General features: G+C 38.5%; 1 long non-coding RNA gene across 1 annotated transcript; it reads left to right on the top strand.

Moving 5' to 3' along the window:
* The first annotated feature begins 269 nt into the window (after nucleotides 1–269).
* On the top strand, nucleotides 270–4,331 carry LOC104117101 (uncharacterized). Its single transcript, XR_011410997.1, has 4 exons — nucleotides 270–462; nucleotides 1,383–1,490; nucleotides 2,400–2,442; nucleotides 4,007–4,331. It is a non-coding gene; the product is annotated as an uncharacterized lncRNA (long non-coding RNA).
* The last annotated feature ends 17,462 nt before the right edge of the window (nucleotides 4,332–21,793 follow it).

Below are 21,793 nucleotides of genomic sequence, written 5' to 3'. Positions count from 1 at the left end.
CGCTGCCCTAACCCGAGTCTTAGCTTTATCATAAAAGTCCTTAATCACCCTAATGTAGGTTACTATAAAACTCAAAAGACTATAAAATAAATAAACCTGTTATAGAGAGGTTTGATGGTAGTGTAAAAAAAATAATATAATGTCGCTGCACCAAAATTAAACTCAAAACTATATATTATGTGTACCAAAAAAATAAAATTCCCCACATAGTAATTATTATTATTTCATTTTTTTAGAAGGAAAAAAAAATGAAGTAATACACAGTATGATCATTTTTGTTTTTAATGGTCAGGGGCAGCGGGAAGAGTCCAGAACCACCTACACAGAGAACCAGACATCAGCTGGAAATGGCGTCTGCAATGATCAAAAGTAGCTTTCGCTCCGCCCTCCGCGTCGGTGCTTCTCGCGGAACTCCGGCATTCAAGAGGACTTTCGCTTCTTCCGCCCACCATGACGAAGCCCGTAAGCTCATCATCCATCTCTCTGTCTTAAATTTCTGGTTATTTACAATATACTCAGATGGCTGCCTTTCTTCGGTATTTCATATATAGTTGCTTACTCAATCTGATAATATTTTCCGTGAAGTCGAATTCCCTATTAACTATGAAATGAGCCTGAAAACGGCAGAAGATTAATTTAGCTTATCAGGACAAAAGGAGAACTTTTTGAATTCCAATGCTTAGTGTTTCCCATAACATAGGTTTGAGCGGTGATAAGACAGTTGTGGTATTTGCAAGCTCAACTAGTCACATGCCTGTTGTAGCAGATGCCATAGTACTGTCTTGATCATGTTCTCGGTTCTCTGTCAGAGTCGGATTTGGGATTTGATGTTTATGAGAGAGATAGAGCAATATTTGATTTATTATTTGCTATTTCACATGCGTTTGAGTATGTGTAAAAAGTTTTTCTTTTCAATGAAATCTTTCGATTATGTATTCCTCCCTCTATTTCAATTTATGTGACGTAGTTTGACGCAGTTTAAAAACGATATCAAAACGTTTGAAACTTGTGGTATTAAACATGCTATAACAATTTTTGTGATTATAAGGGTTTTGAAATTTATGATCTTAAAAATGTTATAATATTTTCTCAGCTATAAAAGCTTGTCACTAATGATAAAATTACAAGTTTACAATAAATTGTTTTGAAATGTAGAAATATATTATTCTTTTTGGAAAAGACTAATAAGAAAATTGTATCACATAAACTGAAACGGAGGGAATGGAGGGAGTAGTTTCTTCGAGGGATGATATTCATTTAGTCTATCTATTATTTTTCCTTTTCTTTGGTTAGTTTCAGTTGTTTGATTTCGCTGTATATAAACGATTTCTAATGTGATTGAAGTGTTAATATTTTATGATCTCTTTATTTCCTATGGCCAGGTGAAGCAGCTAAGTGGGAGAAAATTACTTATGTTGGAATAATTACATGCACTGTTCTTGCAATTTGTTAATCTCTCTAAGGGTCATCCCCACCATGAAGAGCCTCCGGTAAGCTTTATATATGCATTTCTTGTACCTTCTTATATGTCAAAATTTGTGTTATTTTCAACAATATGCTGTTTTCAGTCTTTCCAATTCGGATGCAAAACTTAAGATGAAATCAGAAATTCATATTGACAATACATTTCTAAATGATTTTCACTAGCCCGGTTAAAGTAATGGGATTTGAGACACACTTAAACTAATGATTTGATCATTTGACCAGTCAATAGCCAAAAAGCACCAAATTCATTATCAAGACAAGACCATTTTTGAATACTGCATAATTCTGAACCTACGCCATTACAAAAACTCAAGCAAATGGTACTTTGCAAGCAAAATAATGTATTCGATTCTAATGTAAAGCAATATAGTTGGTTCAGATAAGAGAATCCTGATGGAGATTCTCAGTTTCATGTAATTATCTCTGTTATAAATCTTTCAGTTGTTCCTCTTTTATTATTGGTAAACACTAAAGAAATTAGGAATTTGTCAGTATGAGAATTTCAAACAAAATAATCAGCCAATCCACTAAGATTAGAGAGAAAGAGGGGAATATGGTGCTGTGGTGGGGAAGGACAAAATGAGCTGGGCGAGAAGGGAAGTTGCAAGCTAGAGTTGAAGACAAGAAAGATAGAATAAGGTTAATTCGGTCCTTTTAATATCATCTGACTGTGTTTGTCTGTTGATTGAACAGATACTATAGGGGGCATTATTTTTCTTTTGGGGGGGGGGGGGGGGGGTGTTGATTATTGTAGAGGGGAATTTACAACTGAGATAGAGTATAGACATGTGTACTATAAGTTGCCCTATTTCTTATATATTTTGTCTATGACTATGAGTCCTTTGTATGCTGTTTCTTCACCCCACATAGCATGATTTTACAGTTCTTGCTATCATTTCTAACTCCGTTTGCAGCCTTATCCGTATCTGCACATTCGTAACAAGGAGTTTCCATGGGGTAATTCTGATAGCCCTCTCTTTATTTCGCGTATCAATGATTTCAAGTTTACTATCTCGTGTTTAATTGTATCTGATTTGCAATGAGCTATCAGCAAATAGATATTCTGGACAATGGTATGTTATCTAACTGAAGCACTTTATCTGGTTGAGGCTTTAAAATGTTGTAGCGTGCTGTGGATGGCTTCAATTGGGAACTTATGTTTCTTGTTGCCTGACAATGGGAGGTCTAGTTTTGAATGCCTTTTTATGCAGTTATGATGCTAAAACAATTTTGTAATTTGTCTTCTAAGTCGTATCTTGTCAATGAGTCATGACTAATATGTCGATTTGAAAACTATAATATGTTGAATTTGCTGAGTTGAGATGTCAGCATGTAATTGACATGCAGAGATCAGAAGGGATCACCTTTACCAACAAAATGAGAATATTTGCAGTTTGCATATGTCTATAAAAGTATTCACCTTTAGTTGGAACCTAAGCTTACACGCTTTGGAGTAGGTTCTGTTTATCTCCTTGACCTTTATATTATGGTTTTCAACGATGTTAGCACGTCTTTAACGGTCCCTGTTCTATGGAATTGTTTGAGGTGTTAGATATTTGGTTTACCAATGCTGTCCACAATATATATATTTTGGTTAAAGATTAAGATTTTATCAAGCAAAGTATCAATGTACACCACCTGCTCATTAAACTCTAGATTCGGGTTCATTCAAAAATAACCAAAGAAATAACGACTATATCTTCCTATTGCCCCACGGCTAGCTACTATGCTTCTCATCTTCTAGGAAGGGTCTTAGCATAGTAGCTGCGTCCAAAGTTAGAGCATTCAGTAAGGGTAACTATATAGTCTCTCTAATATTTGGAACCTCCTGTTGTTTCTTTCTGCCCAGATGTGATATACTGCTGCTGCAAATAAGAACCTCAGTACTGCACCAGTGGATCTTCTGTTATTTACCTTCTGAGATAGCCAAGCTACTTCATTGTCCCAGTGCTGTCCACACTATTTGCGTCGTGTGGCTCGGCGTTTGTCATTTTGGCTAGATAAAACAATACAAAATAGAGCATATAATATCTCAATAAAAATAATTATCATAACCGTTATATTTTGTGCAAGTCTACTTGAAGTAACAGCATAATGTTAATGGGGAGTGTTCAAGTATGCTTTCACACTCTTCTCTAGTTTTATCTGTGGTGGAACGTAAATGAGGACTTAATTTTCAGTGGGGCATTAATTTTCCGATGAATGTTGGTCAATCCAAGTGACTTTCAGGTCAATGGTAAGAGGTATTTTTTCCATTGGGCTCTTCTTCATTCAATTTTGACATGATTTCACATACTTATTTACTGTTATAAATTATACTCTCTTATCCAGTTCATGAATTCTAGCGTTACGTGAGTGTTCAAGCCAATGTCGGTTACTCTCTATATGTTTTTAGGGGGTATACTTATTTCTGTCGCTGAAAATTCCATGTTCAGATAAATTTGTAGTTAGATTTATGTTTTATTAAGGTAACAAACTATTTATTTAAGCTAAAATTTGGCTGGCCCAATTTTGAATGCAGGTTCGGATGGTCTTTTCGAGAAGAAGCATCACTAAACCTGTATATTTATCCATGAAGGCTTAAGAAAAGTTGAACCTGCTGCATCATCAAAGTTATGTGAAATATGTTTGTATTTGCGTCAGATGTCGTGTATTGATTGATGTACTCTGTGGTTTTCTGTATTGTCTAAATGGTCTCGTTCCAGCTGCTCTTTTCGATATGATTACCCACTTCATTCTAGATGCATTCAGAGGAGAAAACTGGTTGGATTGGAAATATATCTAGAAAATAGTTCAATTGAACTTTAGGTTTTACCTAATTTATACTCTATTTGACCCTTCCCCTTCTTGAGTACTACCTTGAGTGTAACTAAGGAATCAGGGGAAGTTGAAGTTCCACCTTTTGATTGATGTTAAGAAGGTTAGCAACTCAACCAATCTGACTCCGGCAGAGAGCATTTTGGGACATGTTAGTTTTATAGCTTTCCCTTTTAGTTTAAAGAAACAAAAACAACTGACGTCATTGAACTTGAATTGAAACTTCAGTGTGCATGGGAAACAATGTTGATTTTTCACATTTTTCCAGCTGCTAAATTCACAGAGTTTTCCTGCCCTCATCATTCTCACTTCCTCTTCAACTCTTAAAATTATTCTCAGTTGCAACAAATTCATAATTACTAGAACTTGCTGCTGATTCTTCATTTCCTGGTGGATTTGAATTTGAATCCTGTTCATTGGACCTAGCTAGGGGTGGATTTATATATATATATATATATATATATATATATATATATATATATATATTATTCAATGAACATTGTTTTTAAAAAAATTAGACAAGTGAGGATGTGGAATTAAAAAAATGAGAACTTAGTTTTATAAAGTACAAAAAATTAAATGAATTTAACGTTGATTGCATCACAACTGAAATAGGAGAACCCATAAAACATACTTCCTCCGTCCCAACTTAAGTGACTCCTTTTTTTAGTAAGTCCCTTTCTATATTTGGTAACAATTAAACTTTAGATTTTTCTTTTTACCATTAATGAGATGATTTTTAGCCCACAAATTCCTGCGATTTATTTGAGATTACAAGTTTCAAAAGCCTTCCTTTATTTCATAAACTACATGTCCAGTCAAACACTTTCATATAAATTGGGACGGAGAGAGTATAATTTATGTAAGAAAAATAAATAATAAGTTAGATTATTAGATATAGTTATGTGACCAACTAATGAATAGAGAAATATAATTAAGTAAAAAAGTAAAATAAGGTTGACAGAAAACTATTTTAGTTATATTAATTGGAGGAAGAAAACGAGTTATTAAAAATTAATATGACAATAAAGAAATAAATTTATCAATAATAAGAGATAATTATATAAATAATATACTACTATATATAAAGAAATAGTAATTTTGGGGCCTTTAAATTTTTGGGGCCTTCACTTGCTTTAGGGTCAGGCTTCCCCTGGACGTAGCCCTTGTCTCCTCAGACTGATCATTTGGAATGGTATGCCTGTTGCTGTTTATTGGCTTCATTGGTTTCTGCTACCAGTTTGAAATTATCACTAGAGTTCTCATTTTGTAATATTTCAGGTGAAGAACTATCATTTTCTTGTTGCTGGTTATTGACTTCATTGTTTCGTGCCGCAGAGTTGGAGTAATAACCAGGTTTGCTTCAATCCTCAATTCTCCAACAGTAGTACTGTTTTCTTCAAGTGTTCCACTTTCCTCATCATTTGAGCCAGACTGGTTTAGATTTTCAGCATCTGCCTTGTTATTCTTGTTCTTCTCCAGCAACTCATTGTCTCCCTTATTGTATTTGTCCTCAATAGTTAAGGGTGTTGTATTACCTTTGTCAGGTTCTCAAAATCCACAGTTACTTTAACTAAGGGAATTGTCGCCCTTATCATTTTCTGCTGTTAAAGTCTCATTGGTCCTTTCATTTTCATACGGATCTTATTTTCTGATGACCACGATTCTTCAGTTTTATTTTGGTTCTCTTCATTCTCTTTGATTTATTTTTTTCCTCTGTTGTCTTCCTCATTCTTCTCTTCTTCATCTCGTCCCTCCCTTTGCTTTTCTTGATCCTTTTTACTGTTTTCATCTTTAGTTTCCTCATCTTCTCTATTGTTTGAGATGACATCACCCCCCTCCCCCTTTCTCTCATCATTGCCGCCATCACTATTCTCTTTTCTTCTCATCTCTCTTAATTCTTATGAATCTCATCTATTCTTGTTTCTTCATCCATCAAATCCCTTTAAGCTCATTATCCTCTTCTGATTTCTCTGTATCATTTTCATTCTCCTCCACTTTAGTGTCATTATCAATATGTTTACCGTCTTCTTTCCCTCTCTCCTCCTTTCGCGTCTCATCATCACGATAAATATTTTGTCAAGCATGATTGATGGAACGTTACCTTGGAACCAATGAACATTGATGTCAAATATTCATATATGCAATTAAAAGACAAGAATTGTTATGATGCAAAGGTCTGGTTTTTTATTTTGTCAGCATCTCCACCAAGAACAACTAAAGGGAAACGTAGAATGCGGCAATCAGAGAACATCAGAGTAAGACAGAAATAGTTTTAAACAGATTAGCATTTGTGTATATTTGCAACATAGTTAGAACAAATTTTGGAGAAGACAATATTACAAGAGAAGAAGAAAGGTGTAGGAAAAGCAGTACTTGATACCAGAATTGGAAGTGAGTCTCCAAGTTCAGAGATCTTTGTTTTAGTAAAAGGTAAGTCTTGTATCAGTGAACTTCAACAATGATTAGCTGGTGTGGAATTGTGAACAATATAAACTTGTTTCCATTTGTTTACATTAGTTCATGAACTAGAATATCAGTTTAGTACATCTATTAGAGTATGAACACATTGATGTACTTTGGAAGATATAATGTCTAGTAGTGTCATCCATGCACCTTGAAAGATGTGAGGTGTGGACTTAGTTATTATGTTTACATATAGTGTAGGCTAGATATATAAAAGATTTCTCGTATAAATAGCCATGTATTCCTAGCCATTTGGAGCAAGTTAAGTTTAATAGAAATCATCCTTTCCTCAACTTTTTTCTTTGTGAGTTTTGAGTATTCTTTTGTGTTGTCTTGCTCTCCCAAATTTTCTAACATTTTGGTATCAGAGCCAGTGTGTTTGAGAGACAACCAAACTTGAAGAGAAAATGGTAAATTGTAATGGAACTCCATTTCAAGTTCCTATGCTCACAAAAGAGAACTATGGAAATTGGTGTATCAGGATGGAGGCATTGCTTGGTGCCTATGATGTTTGGGAATCGGTGGAAGTCGGAGGTGATGGAGCGAAAGACGATGCTGCCTTTAAAATGAAAGATCAAAAGGCGCTCACTCTCATCCATCAATGTTTGGATGACAAGATGTTTGAGAATGTTGCAAATGCAACCACCTCAAAGCAAGCATGGGGATTCTTCAAACTTACTTTAAAGGTTTGGATAAAGTGAAAAGAGTTCGTCTCCAAACCTTAAGAGGAGAGTTTGAATCATTGCATATGATGGAATTTGAATCCGTTTCGGATTATATTTCAAGAGTTTTGGCTATTGTCAATCAAATGAAGAGATATGGTGAAGACTTGAGTGATGATAAGGTTGTTGCAAAAATACTACGATCCCTTGATTCAAAATTTAATTATATTGTTGTGGCTATTGAAGAGTTCAAAGATTTGGATACCATGACCATTGAAGAATTCACGGGTTCTTTGCAAGCACATGAAGAAAAGTTGAAGAAACCGAAAGAAGAATCGGTTGAACAGGCATTGTAAGCAAAACTTTCTTTCAAGGAGAAAGATGAAAGGCGTGGCTTGCAATAAAGAGGTCGTGGACGTGGACATGGACGTGGAAAAGGTCGTGGTGGAAAAGGAAGAGGTAGTAGCCAACCACCAAATAAAAAAAATATGAGCCAAGACTCTAATCAAGGAAGAGGTCGTAGAAGAGGTAGATGATGGAGGCAAAATCAAGGAAGGTATGATAAGTGTAATATTGAATGTTATACTTGTCATAAATTTGGTCATTTTTTCTGGGAATGTAAAATTAATGTGGAAAAAAAAATAATTTTGTGGAGAGAAAAAATGAAGATGGAGATGACACTTTACTTCTCGCTTGCAAAAGAGAAGAAAGTGTAGAGAGAAATCGTCACGACCCTGAATTCCCACCCTCGGGACCGTGATGGCGCCTAACATTTCACTTGTTAGGCAAGCCAACGTTAGATATAATTATTAACCATTTTAAACAAAATTTACATATTTAATGACAATAATGAAACTGAATAGTCTGAAATAAGGTAATAAGCTAATTGTCACGACCCAAAATCCTAACCTGTCGTGATGGTGCCTATCTCAGTACTAGGCAAGCCGACAATATCAATAACCCATGATTTTCTTTAAATTTAAAAATGTAACGTTTAATACAATACCAAAGATCTAACAATTTCCGATACAACACTCCCAAAACATGGTGTCACTGAGTACATGTGCATCTAATATGAGTACAAGTCTGAAAAATACAGTCTATAATAGTCTGAGACCAAATACAGTAAACAAGGAGATAGAGAAGGAGAGACAAGGTCAGCGGAACACGGCAGCTACCTCAAAATCTCCTGAAAATCAACTGCGCGAAATGATCAACACCCGCTATGTTCAGGAACACCTGGATCTGCACACGAAGTGCAGGGTGTAGTATGAGTGCAACCAACTCAGCAAATAACAATAATAACGAAGAAACTGAAGATAATGACGAGCTACACAATCATAGTTCACTTTCTGTAGTTCCAGCAAAGAATAGACATGCTTTCAAATCCAGCAGTTTAAGTCAAATCAATTTTATACAGTTCAATTTCAAGTAATCCGGATATAAATTCTTTCAGAGATTTCACAACAATGACAGATGACAACCAAGTGCAACAACAAATGCAAAGCAAGTACAGCCTCTCAGGTAACAGTCACTCAGCTCATCACAATAGCTCAACCACTCGGCTCTCAGCCCTCAGCACTCACACTCAATGGGTACCCGCGCTCACTGGGGGTGTGTACAGACTCCGGAGGGGCTCCCACAGCCTAAGCGCCATAATCTGCAGGGACAACTCACGTACTGCACAGACAACTCAGCTGCTATAATATCCTGCACGGACAACTCACATGCCATAATATCTTTACCTCACCGACAGGCCCTCGGCCTTACTCAGTCCTCAACCTCTCAAGTCTCTCGGGCTCTCAGGAATCACAAAGATCAGCCCAAACAAAGATAACATAGTATATCAACAAATATCTAGAAAGACTGAGGTATAATACGCAAGAAAAATCATGACTGAGTACAAGACAGTAATTAGAAAATAATTCAACAAGTACGTGACCTCTACGGGTCTCAACAGTACTATAACATAGCCTAAGCAAGATTTATAATATGATTTATAGTCAAATTTCTTCAACACATAGAGATCATATAGCTAACAATAAATTATTCAACTTTACAATTTTCCTGGACGGACCAAGTCACAATCCCCTCGGTGCACGCCCACATGCCCATCACCTAGCATGTGCGACACCTCAAAAATAATCATATGATACAACAATCCGGGGTTTCATACCCTCATGACCAGATTTAAAATTATTACTTACCTCAACCCGTTTACTTATTTATTCCACTATGCCCTTTTCATGAGAATTGGTTTCCGAAAGCCGTGTATCTAGCCACAATTAATTCGATTCAGTCAATACAAATTATTGTAATTAATTCCATAAGGAAATACTAATTTTTCTAATAAAATCCGAAATTAACTCAAAAATTGCCCGTAGGGCCCACGTCTCGGAAGCTGACACAAATTACATAATATAAACGCCCTTCCAACCACGAGTCCAACCATATAAATTTCACCAAAATCCGACACCAACTCGACCCTCAAATCTTCAATTAAATTTATAAAGATTTCTACCATTTTCAACCCATTCCTTACCTATTTGAACTTAACAATCCTTCCACAACCTTATTGGTATGTATACATAATACTCTTACACCCAAGGATCATACTATTAATCACCCATCTTTACTCCAAACCCGAAATTGAAGAATTAGGTAAAGAAATTCTTACCTCTTTGAAGCCCTAGCAAGATCCTTGTGAAATCTTCAAACCTTGAACAAGAATTGATGGATAAATGACTAAGTCTTCACTTTCTCTCTCTAAAATGCTCTCACCTCTCTCTAAAATATCAGATTTTGGCTAAAAAATGAGCTTCAAGGGCTATAAATCGAAGTTGGGCCCGGTCAAAAAATTAGAAAGAATGGAAGCTCCGACGCAGTTATGCGATCGCATAACAAGTATGCGGTCCGCATACCGGCCGCATAATTTGGCCTCCAAAGCTGGGCGTTACTGACCCGGTCTGTGGTCATTATGTGGTCTGCATACTTGTTCTGCAGTCGCATAATGCACCGCAAAACAGGTCTGTGGTCGCATAGTGCACCGCAGAGTTTCCTCAAATCTTGCCCCTCTCCTGCTCCACTTTGCGATCATTATGCGGTCCGCAGAGTGATTCTGCGACCGCATAGTGGTCGCAGAAATGACCTTTTTCCGACCAAACTTTCCTTTACACATCGGTGCATTTGTACTAATTGATCTCCCTCGGCACTACCAAACCTTAATTTCCTTAGCAAAATTTCTCCGGGGTCGTTACACATAAGTCAACATCCGGCCAACCTTTTCAACTTAAATTCTAAACCTTAACTAAGTGCTCCAAATCATTTCAAAACCTCACCGAACCCAAACCAATTACCCCGGCAAGCCAAATAACAACTGAAATTCACAATTTGAGCAGTAAATGGGGAAACGGGATTATAATACTCAAAACGACCGGCCGAGTCGTTACATTCTCCCCCTCTTAAACAAACGTTCGTCCTCGAACGGGTTTAGAATAATAACTGGAGTCTCAAATAAGTGGGTATTTACTCCGCATCTCCTGCTCAATCTCCCAAGTAGCTTCTCCGACTGGCTGGCCTCTCCACTGCACCTTCACTGATGCTATGTTCTTGGACCTCATATTTTGAACCTGTCGGTCTAAAATAGTTACCGGCTCTACATCATAAGTCAAATTACCATCCAGCTACACTGTACTGAAATGCAGAATATGAGATGGATCCCCGACATACTTTCGATAGATACATGGAACACTGGATGAACACCTGATAGACTAGGTGGCAAAGCAAGTTCATAAGCCACCTCTCCAATTTTGACTATAAATCATGTTAGAAATCATGCTTAGGCTATGTTATAGTACTGTTGAGACCCGTAGAGGTCACGTACTTGTGGAATTATTTGTTAATTACTGTCTTGTACTCAGTCATAATTTTTCTTGTGTATTATACCTCAATCTTTCTGGATATTTGTTGATATACTATGTTATCTTTGTTTGGGCTAATCCTTGTGATTCCTGAGAGCCCGAGAAACTTCAGAGGTTGAGGAATGAGTAAGGCTGAGGGCCTGTCGGTGAGGTAAGGATATTATGGCACGTGAGTTGTCCGTGCAGGATATTATAGCACGTGAGTTGTCCGTGCAGCACGTGAGATGTCTGTGCAGCACGTGAGTTGTCCGTGCAGATTATGGCGCTTGGGCTGTAGGAGCCCCTCCGAAGTTTGTACACACCCCAGTGAGCGCGGGTACCCATTGAGTGTGAGTGCTGAAGGCTGAGAGCTGAGTGGTTGAGTTGTTGTGATGAGCTGGGTGACTGTTGCCTGAGAGGTTGTACTTGCTTTGCATTTGTTGTTGCACTTGGTTGCCATCTGTCATTATTGTGAAATCTCTGAAATAATTTATATCCGAATTTCTTGAAATTGAACTGTATAAAATTGATTTGACTTAAACTGCCGGATTTGAAAGCATGTCTATTCTTTGCTGGAACTACTAAAAGTGAACTATGATTGTGTAGCTCGTCATTATCTCCAGTTCCTTAGTTATTATTCTTACTTGCTGAGTTGGTTGTACTCATACTACACCCTGCACTTCGTGTGCAGATCCAGGTGTTCCTGAATATAGCGGGTGTTGATCATTTCGCGCAGTTGATTTTCAGGAGATTTTGAGGTAGCTGCCATGTTCCGTAGACCTTGTCTCTCCTTCTCTATCTCCTTGTTTACTGTATTTGGTCTCAGACTATTATAGACCGTATTTTCCAGACTTGTACTCATATTAGATGCTCATGTACTCAGTGACACCAGGTTTTGGGAGTGTTGTATCGTAAATTGCTAGATCTTTGGTATTGTATTAAATGTTACGTTTTTAAATTTAAAGGAATTTGTGGGTTATTGATATTGTTGGCTTGCCTAGTACTGAGATAGGCGCCATCACGACAGGTTAGGACTTTTGGTCGTGACAAGTTGGTATCAGAGCCTAGGTTACATAGGTCTCATGAGTCATGAGCAGGTTTAGTAGAGTCTTGCGGATCGGTACAGAGACGTTTGTACTTATCTTCGAGAGGCTGCAGAATCCTTAGGAAAATTTTACTTTCTTGTATTCCGTCATGCGAAATTGTTGATTGCGGAAACTAAATTTATGTTATTCCATTCTCTCACAGATGGTGAGAACATGTACTACCGGATCGGACGGTCAGCCCCCAGTGCCACCAGTTAGGGTCGCGAGAGGCCGGGGTCGTGGTAGAGGTCGGGGTCGAGGTAGAGGTTGAGGTGTAGCTCGTACCACAGTTGGACCAACACCTGTAGTACCGCCAGTTGCTCCAGCTCAGGAGAAAATTCCAGATATAGCTGAGCCGACAGGATCAGCTCAGGCACGAGCTATGCCCATTGAGATTCCAGGCCTTCAGGAGACTTTGGCCTAGATATTGGCAGCTTGCACTGGTCTGGCTTATGTGGTTTCGGCTCAGGCCGCACCTGCCGCTTCTCAGGCCGGGGGAGGTACTCATACCCTCGTTGCCCGTAACCCAGACCAGGTAGTACAGGGACTTCAGATACCAGGGGCACTACCAGCCCAGGCAGTTGCAGCTACTCAGGCCCCGGTAGTTCCTGTTATGGCAGATGATGAGAAGAGGAGACTTGAGAGATTTGAGAGGCTTCGACCTCCATCTTTTAGCGGTGCTAAGTCAGAGGATGCCTAAGGTTTTCTAGATAAGTGTCAGAGGATACTTCGGACAGCGGGTATTCTGGAGACCAGTGGGGTCTCATTCACTACTTTTTAGTTTTATGGGGCTGCCTTCAGATGGTGGGAGTCTTACGAGAGATGTAGGCCGGTCGGTGCAGCACCCCTTTGATGTGCCGTAGAATTTTGGCACATTTGATACCAATTACATAGACTTTAGCTCATCTTTCAATGCATTTTTAGTTAATTCTTATGAAGTTTTGGTGTTTTACAGTGCATGAGGCTTGAGGATCCAAAAACATGGAAAAGAAGTCAAAAAGCCACAAAAGGGCAGAAATGACGCAAGTATGGGGTCGCATAAAGCATATGCGGACCGAATACCCATCGCAGACTGAAGCAGATTGTTGGTTAACTGAAGAGAAAAAGATGTGACCCATTATGCCGTCGCATAATGATTATGCGGACCGCATAGTGATCGCATAACTAAAATCAAGAAAGCTGAGAAGCACTTATGCAGAGGAATATGCGGACGCATAATGTATATGCGGACCGCATAATTGGAATGCGGTCAAGAGCTGGGTTGGATACATGAGATTATGCGACGATCTCGAATAATATGCGGACCGCATACGTGATCTACGACCAGTATGCGGTCGCATAAACCTTCTGCAAGGTTATTTTTGTCCAATTTTGGCTCCGACTTTTAGTCCACTATAAATAGATTTATTAGGGTTTTTGTGGGTGGAGCTAAGTCATAAAAAGAGATTACTTTTAGAGCATTGAATGCACCATTGTTTTGGAGACTTTTGAAGAGAGAATCTTTTATCTTTGTAAGCTTTATGACTCTATTTATCGCTTTGTTCTTAGATTTTAGTATGAGTAGCTAGTTTTAATTACTAAGGTTGTGAACCTTAGATGGGTGTAATGTTAATGGGTGTTTACCATTGAATATATATATAATGGTTGGTGGATATTTATTCAGTTCTTATGCTTCATGTGATGTTAGTGGTTGCAAACATTAACTAATTCCATTTTACTCGATTTGCACTTGGAAAAGTGGGCTAGGGTTTGGTAGAATTGAATACCAAAAACTCAAGGCTTTAACCCTTGTTTAATGGAATCGCCTAGGAATAAGTGGGTTCTATTGGGCATAAATTGGTTATTTTCAATCGCAACTCTTTTACATTTGGGAAAATCTTGAAGAGTAGATATTACTCAACTATTGGAAAATAGTGGGTAGTCACTTAGAAACCATTTGCATATCAAAAGACTTTCCATTAGAAATATATCATATTAACACCGCTAGCATTACATTACATCAATAGGGACACAACCTTGGTTTCCTTAATCAAATTAATCACAACCTCACAATATTCTACTTGTCTTCATTTCACTCAATTGCAAAATTCTTTTCAACTAACGGAATAGAATTACAAATTAAATCAAGTTTCATACTACTCAAGTAACCTTTTCACACCTATTCCCTGTGGGATTCGACCCCAACCTAGTTGGGTTATTATATTTGACATCGACCGCTTTACACTAATTATTAAGGTGTAATTTGAGCGTATCAAATTTTACTCCCCTTGGTTTTTCTTCACCAGGTTCTTTTCCAGGGGTGTAATAGTAGAACCATGTAACGTTTTGACTTGTTTGGTGTGATTGTATAGTTTCAAGCATGTAAGGAAATTTTTGGTGAATAAATGGTACCCTTCATTCTTTGACTTTGTATGGTTAGTCATTCTGGTGAATTTGAGTCTTGCTCTTTGATTTTATGTTTACTCAGAATCTTGCATATCATGTGATAAAAGCTGTGAGTTGCCTTGCATTCACTTGAGGGCTGAAACTATGTTGATTCGAACAGTTCATGTGTTGTGAGTGAGTGAGGATTTGTGTAAATAATGCGCTTGCTTAACTTGTGATGTCTAGAACTTGCTCGGTTGGTTTCTTTGTGCAAATCTCAGGCTATTGGTTGGGTGCTGAGATGATCTTAGGCTATCTTTGTGACTGCTAGCTAATTTTGACCAAATATAGACCTCCCCTGTACATAAATTACACTAGTTACCCCCGTTGAGCCTTTAACCTTTTCTTTGGCCACCACATTACAAACCTGTACCCCATGGTGAAATAATTCCCATTAGAACCTAACCACCACATTACAAACATGTACCCCATGGTGAAATAATTCCCATTTGAACCTAACCCTCCTTGAACGAGTAAGAACGAGGCTAAAAGCCTAAGTTAGGGGTGCCGGTACAAAGTGGAGATTGAAAAGGATGACACTGCATGTAGAATAAACAAATATGGTTCCTCAAAGTTGTATATATATGAAGAAACTCAAGCTTCGAAAAGAAAATAATCCAAAAGTCTCCACATTTGTTTTATCATTTCTTGGCACTTGATCAAGATAAAAGATATTATAAAGAATGAAGAAAAAGAATGAAGGGTACCATTTATTCACCACAAATTTCCTTACATACTTGAAACTATACAATCACACCAAACAAGTCAAAACGTTCCATGGTTTTACTATTACACCCCTGGAAAAGAACCTGGCGAAGAAAAACCAAGGGGAGTTTATTACTAGCTACCAGTCTATGCTATTAAAGAAAAGGGATTTCATACAACTATTACACAAAATATCACACAAAATACCTACCCCACCCCAACTTAAAGATCATGCATTGTCCCCTAATGCATAAAAATTGAAAAGCTAAGTTTAGGGGCTTCCTGGGGCGCACTAGGCGCTCGAAGGATTTGGAGCATGATGGGCAACTGTGGTGGCGGTCGCTGAGGCTGGAGCAGGAAGATCCACCTGCAATGCGGCTAAAACAGGAGTTTGGGAGCTGCTGGACTCTCCCAGTGATGCATGTGGGGTAGCTGGATGTGCCCTGGCGACCATGTCAGCAAGTGAGTGTGCAATTGCTTTCTGCACGTCTGCTTCCTCTGCAGCCTGAGCCTTTGTAGAAGCATCCTCTATAGAAGCCGCCACCTGCTTACCCTTATAGTCCCGCTAACCCTTAGTTTCCTTTGACATTGCTTCCTCATCAGTTTCCTCATCTTCAGTTGCTCCGTCATCTGATTCTCTTTCTGACTCTCCGGAGTCCTCCTCTGAAGAAGTGTCAGTGTGGACAATGACAGCTGGAGTATTTGAAGTTTCCGCACCCTGTGCCTCTGGGTCTGTCATGAGGTTGGAGAAGTCAATATTTAGGCCTGGAATGGAGGTCCTTGTGCCCTGCTCACCACCCTCCGGAAGGAGAGAAGTCAAATCGAACTTTAAGTTCTGCAGCTTGTGCAGCTCTGTTTTCAGCTTAGCAACATCTTTCCTAAGCTTTGGCATATCTCCAACCTCGCCTCGCTCGACCTTTTCAAGTCGCACTTCAAAGTGCGTAAGGCGATCTTCATAAGATTTATGCTGTTGTTGAAGCGCACTCAATGATGCTTGAGTGGGACCCAATGCTTGCTTGATGAGTTTTGGTAGTTCCTTTGTCAGCCGGTCTACCTTGGAGCTGGCATACTGAGCTAGTAGACCCAGCTTTGCAATAGCTAGCAAGGAAACAGGTGGCTGTGCACTGCTTGGCTGAGCCTGAGGAGTGGCTGAGGAATCAGCGGGAGCAGCAGGGGCAACTGGAGTGTCAGGCATTGATGAAAGAGCGGGTGCAGGTGCTGGTGAGTCGGATGCAGGAGGGAATGGGGTCTCGAGCTAGATGTCCGTTTCCTTGCCTACTGCATCACTTAGCCAAGTGATGTCAATGCACTGGAGAGCCTTCTCCATACGATCATGTTTCGGGACAGGTGGAACGCTTACAGCTTTTCAAAGAGTCGTGATCAAGCATGGGAAAGAAAGAGAAGTTTGCTTTTGGTTTGCCCTGATTCCCAGCTCCTTGAAGATAATGTGTCCCACATCAATCTTGATGTCCAACATGATGCATGCAATTATGAGGGCCTTTTTAATGTTGATGTCTGTCTCATTTCTAGTTGGCATCAGACGGGAGCAAACAAAGCTGAGCCAATATCGGGCTTCCTCGGTGAAATCCAGTTTGTAAATCTTGTAGCGCGGGTCAATCCAGGAGGGGGTTCCCTTTGCTATGACAGATGATATCCAAGAATGCTCGTTATCTTTGTTAATTACTTTTGCATCATATTCAGCTGTGCCTGATGACCAGTCCTCAAAGAATAGATCATTGATTGTGCCTGCGTCACAGAGAACCTGAACCCCTCGAACTAGAATGGAGTCCAAAAATATCCTATTCCACCTTTTTTCAGCATTTCTTGAGGAATCATAGGAAGCATAGAATTCAATCCCAATTGTTTCATTGTAGTCATCTAGGGCATCCATGAAGAATCCCCATTTCCTCTTCTGAATGTTTTCAATTATGTGAGGGTAATTCTCTTTCAGACCATTCAGGCTTAACTGCTTCTCCTCGAGAATGTTTCTCTTTTTTATCCCCTATTTGTATAGGTTCCATGATCCTGGGACCCCAAACCTCGAATCCTCCACGCTCTTCCGCCTTGCTTCAGCTTGTAGGTCAACTGATGGCAGGATGTCCATCTGTGCCCCCTCTTCTTCAGACTGGGAGGAGTGCTTAACAGTGTTGCGGGTGGTTTCCTACCATTGACGCTTATACTGTTGTGTTTGTTGGTTCGGATTAGCTCTTTTCTTCCCACGAGCAGGTGGTGATCATGTTGCAATAGATTTCCTTGGTGCCATTCCTACAATAAAACAGTGCATGAGTGGTGGTCATAGCATAAAAAAAATATTTGGAGGAAACATAACATAGATAAACAAGTTATGCGATGGGTTATGCGGTCGCATATCCACTATGCGGACCGCAAACTTATCGCAGAATTTCATACCCCAGACTTAAGGGATTATGCGATCGCAAAAATCACCACAAAACTAGTCACAAAGGGATCGCAGATTTGCACACAAGAAAGGTAGTTTAACTGATTGTATTTGTGGTAGCTATGCGATCCGCAAAACACCTTTTGCGAACGCATGAGCGGTCGCATAAGTTCAAATCACTGGGCCTTCTAGGGTCTTGTTTGCGACGACTTTGTTCCCTACACTCGCAGGCAAACGAGAACGAAAATGAGATATGGAGTTCAAATGATGGACATTATGCAATGAATCCACAAACGTGAAAAAAAAAAAAAAAAAAAAAAAAAATAAAAAAAATAATAATAATAATAATAATAATAATAAACAAACGTGAAAGAGTCACTTGATAAGTTGCATAGGGAAGAATAATTTTTGGGACAACGTTTTGGCTCATTTGGTGACTCTTTGCCCACTAGTTGGTATGATCTTGCTCTAAATGCTCTTGTTAAGAAGTGAAATTGATCTGGCTTGATTAGTTCATGTGCCATGTGTGCTAGTTTTTGTTATAAATAATCCTTGTATTTACTTCTATCATCTAGAACTTGCCTGGTTGGTCTTTCGATGTTAATGTTAATTATGTTTAGTTGGAGGGATGACCTTAAGCATTCTTTGTAATCTTTGAAAAAGCCTCTTTAGCCTTTCAAGCCTACCATTGCATAAATATTATCACTAGTTTATCCCATTTGAACCTTTAACTTTTCTTTGGCCACCTCATTACAAACCTTTACCCTTTTGCGAAATAATCCCCTCTTTTGAACCCGTTCCTCCTTGAATATCTAGAATGAGGCTAAAATCCTAAGTTGGGGGTGTTGGTGTCAAGTTGGAAATTGGTAAGGTTGTACATTGAGGGTAGAAATATATACCTCAAAGTTGTTCATATGAAGTTACTCAAGCTCCAAAAGAAAATAGTATAAAATAAAAAAATAAAAAAATGGAGAGAATAATATGTGTATATATAAATATGGAGTCTTGAGAAGATTAGAGAGGTACTTTAAGGTGGTTCTATATTGGTAACTAGATGCCAATAAGGGCGATGTGTTTTAAAAAGAAGCAAAGTGCAAAAAGAAAGACAAATGTGAGTAGTGTTCAAAGAGGGTGTAGTCACTTGTATCTCAAATGCTTATCCTACCCTTCCCTAGACCTACATTACAAGCTTAAAAAATCCTTATGGGATCTCCAACCGAATGTTCTTGAATAGGCGGCGAATTAAAATAAGGGCAAGCTTATGGCATGATATTTTGTAACACTTGATATTCTTTGTTGAGAGTGAGTGTCTTTGTGCATTTGTCCCTTGTATTGTTATTGTAAATATGGTAATTTTGGGACTTTCTTTCTTGTTATAGAACATGAATTAGGATGGATTGGTGATATTGATGTATCCCAAAATGAGTAAATTGAGCATATGTAGTAGACTAGTGATTTTGAGTCACTTCTTGAGGCTTTTTGTTGTCACTTGATTATTTTGAAACTCCTTTGCAATTCTAAAAGTTGATTTTGAATGAGGGAGTTGTTTGGTTGAGATTCACATGCTTGAGCCTAATTATTAGTACCAACCAAATCCATAAGTATGGTGCTTAATTGGAGAATGTGATTTGTTCAGGATAGCAATGCCATTTGTGCTTTAAATGGTAGAACCTCACTGAATTGTTGGTTTTGATTTGCTTGAGGACAAGCAAAAGCTTTAAGTTGGGGGTGTTGATGAGTGGTGATTTTACCACTTATTCTAGTCTCTTTTCTTTAGATTTTGCGTCCTTTAATTATAATGTGAGGTTGTTTATGTGTATATAGCTAGATTTTCAGGTAAATGATGCCACGAAGAGACTTGAATTCAAGTGAAGCAGAATTGAGCAAAAAAGAGTACAAAAGTGCAAAATCCTTCAGTAATTTTGCATTTGCGGAACACTACCCGCATATGCGATCTCGCATCTGCGAGCTGAAGGGCCGCATCTGCGGAGTTAAACTTCACCGGGACCGCATCTGCGGCAAAAAAACTCCGCACCTGCGGAGTCGCTGGTGCAAAAATTTTGTCCGCATCTGCGGAGCAAGGGAATTCTACATGGGCTCGCACCTGCAATGTTTTATCTGCATCTGTGGAGTCGCACTTGTGCCACAATGTCTGCATCTGTGGAGAAGGCAAAATCCACTAGGTTCACGCATCTGCGATTGAAGGCCCGCATATGCAGAGCCGCATCTGCGAGGAACTCTCCGCAGGTGCGGTCGACGGGTTTCTGACCTGGGCAGTATTGGTATTTCACATTTTCTCAACTCCAAACACACAAATACCGGAGGATATCATATCTTGGAGGATCTTTGGCTTTTTTCAGTCCATATACTAGAGAGAACAAGTCTTGGAAGCTAGGGTTCTTGCACACACACTTGGGTCTTGAAGATTTGAAGCTTTTGGTTGAGAACTTCTTACTCCTTTATGCTCATTTCTTCACTTCCTTGCTTTGTATTGTATATCTAAGTGTGTAGTATTTATTTCCAACACTTGAATCTTGTTTATGGAAATACTCATATTTAAAGTGTGGAATAAATATCTTGTTGTGCTTATATATTAAACGATTTTTATTTATTATGAAGCGAATTGTTGTTTCTTTAATTATTCTTGTTCTTGAATGTTTCCAAAGGTATTAGCTAACCCTAGGACTCGCCCATTTACTTCGAATTAGTTTTGGGAAAAATAGTTCGGGGTTGGGAAAAATTAATTAACAAGAACTTGAGGCGTTAACCCTGACTTTATAGATTCTACCTAGGGATAGGAATGAACTACTTGTAGCCATATTCGGGAGTACTTAATCTCTTAATTGTTTTAAGGATAATTCAATTAGGAAGTCTTGTTAGTCTTCGAGAGAAGCTAATTTAGAATTATTATCCGAGGCTAATAAATAATAAACTCATTCATATTTATAAAATTGTGAAATATATTGGATCGTTACTTGAGTGTAAATCCCAATGCACCCATGCTTGTAGCCATTGATCATTTTACTTGCTTTCTAGGTTAGTTTATGTTTTCGCATTTAGCTATAATATTTTCTCAACAATCATTCTAAGTGTTTGGCATTGCATAATAAGTGATAATTCTCTTACACTCCTAATCGCCTATATATTGTTCTCTGTGGGATTCGACCCCGACTCATAGTTGGGTAAATTATATTGCATGCGACCGTGTCCATTTACTTTTTAGTAGTGGATTTGGACGTCATCAATTTTGGCACCGTTGCCGAGGAACAATTTGGCGTAATTTAGGTTGTTTGAGAAATAAGCGTAAGTGCTTTGGTCCAAACGTGTGAATATTTGTGTAATTATCTTTCTTACCTTGGTCTATATTGTTTTTCTTTTTTCTTGTTTATTTTCTTAGTTTAAAAAAAAAACAAAAATGGCATCATATAATGAAAATTGGTCGGATGGTAGTTGTTCATACTTTGATGACCCTTGTCCTTATTGTGGAGGACCACACTCGTGGCAAAATTGTTTAAATTCTCCCGGGGGTGGATTGTGCGCACAATCCCAAACCCACAAATGGAGTATTTATGATAAGTGTGGTCGTCAAAATGGTCATTGGGATGATTGTGCTTATTTGTCCTTCCATTCCCCAAGCCCCCGCTATGATGATTCTACTATTTGTGATAACAATTATAGGGATATGGAAGTGGAAGAAATTGAGCATGGTCAAAATGGAGAGTTTAAGCTCATGTTAGAATGCCTACTTGAATGAGGAAACAAAGAGCCTTGGAGGAGCTTTTGGAAAATAGTTTCCAAAATGATTTGGTGCTTGAAAGGGTAAACTTACAAATGGGAGAAATGCTTGAAGCT

The sequence above is a fragment of the Nicotiana tomentosiformis genome, chromosome 9, assembly GCF_000390325.3.
Source record: "Nicotiana tomentosiformis chromosome 9, ASM39032v3, whole genome shotgun sequence".
Lineage (NCBI taxonomy): Eukaryota > Viridiplantae > Streptophyta > Magnoliopsida > Solanales > Solanaceae > Nicotiana > Nicotiana tomentosiformis.
This window is presented reverse-complemented; position numbering and strand designations above follow the sequence as displayed.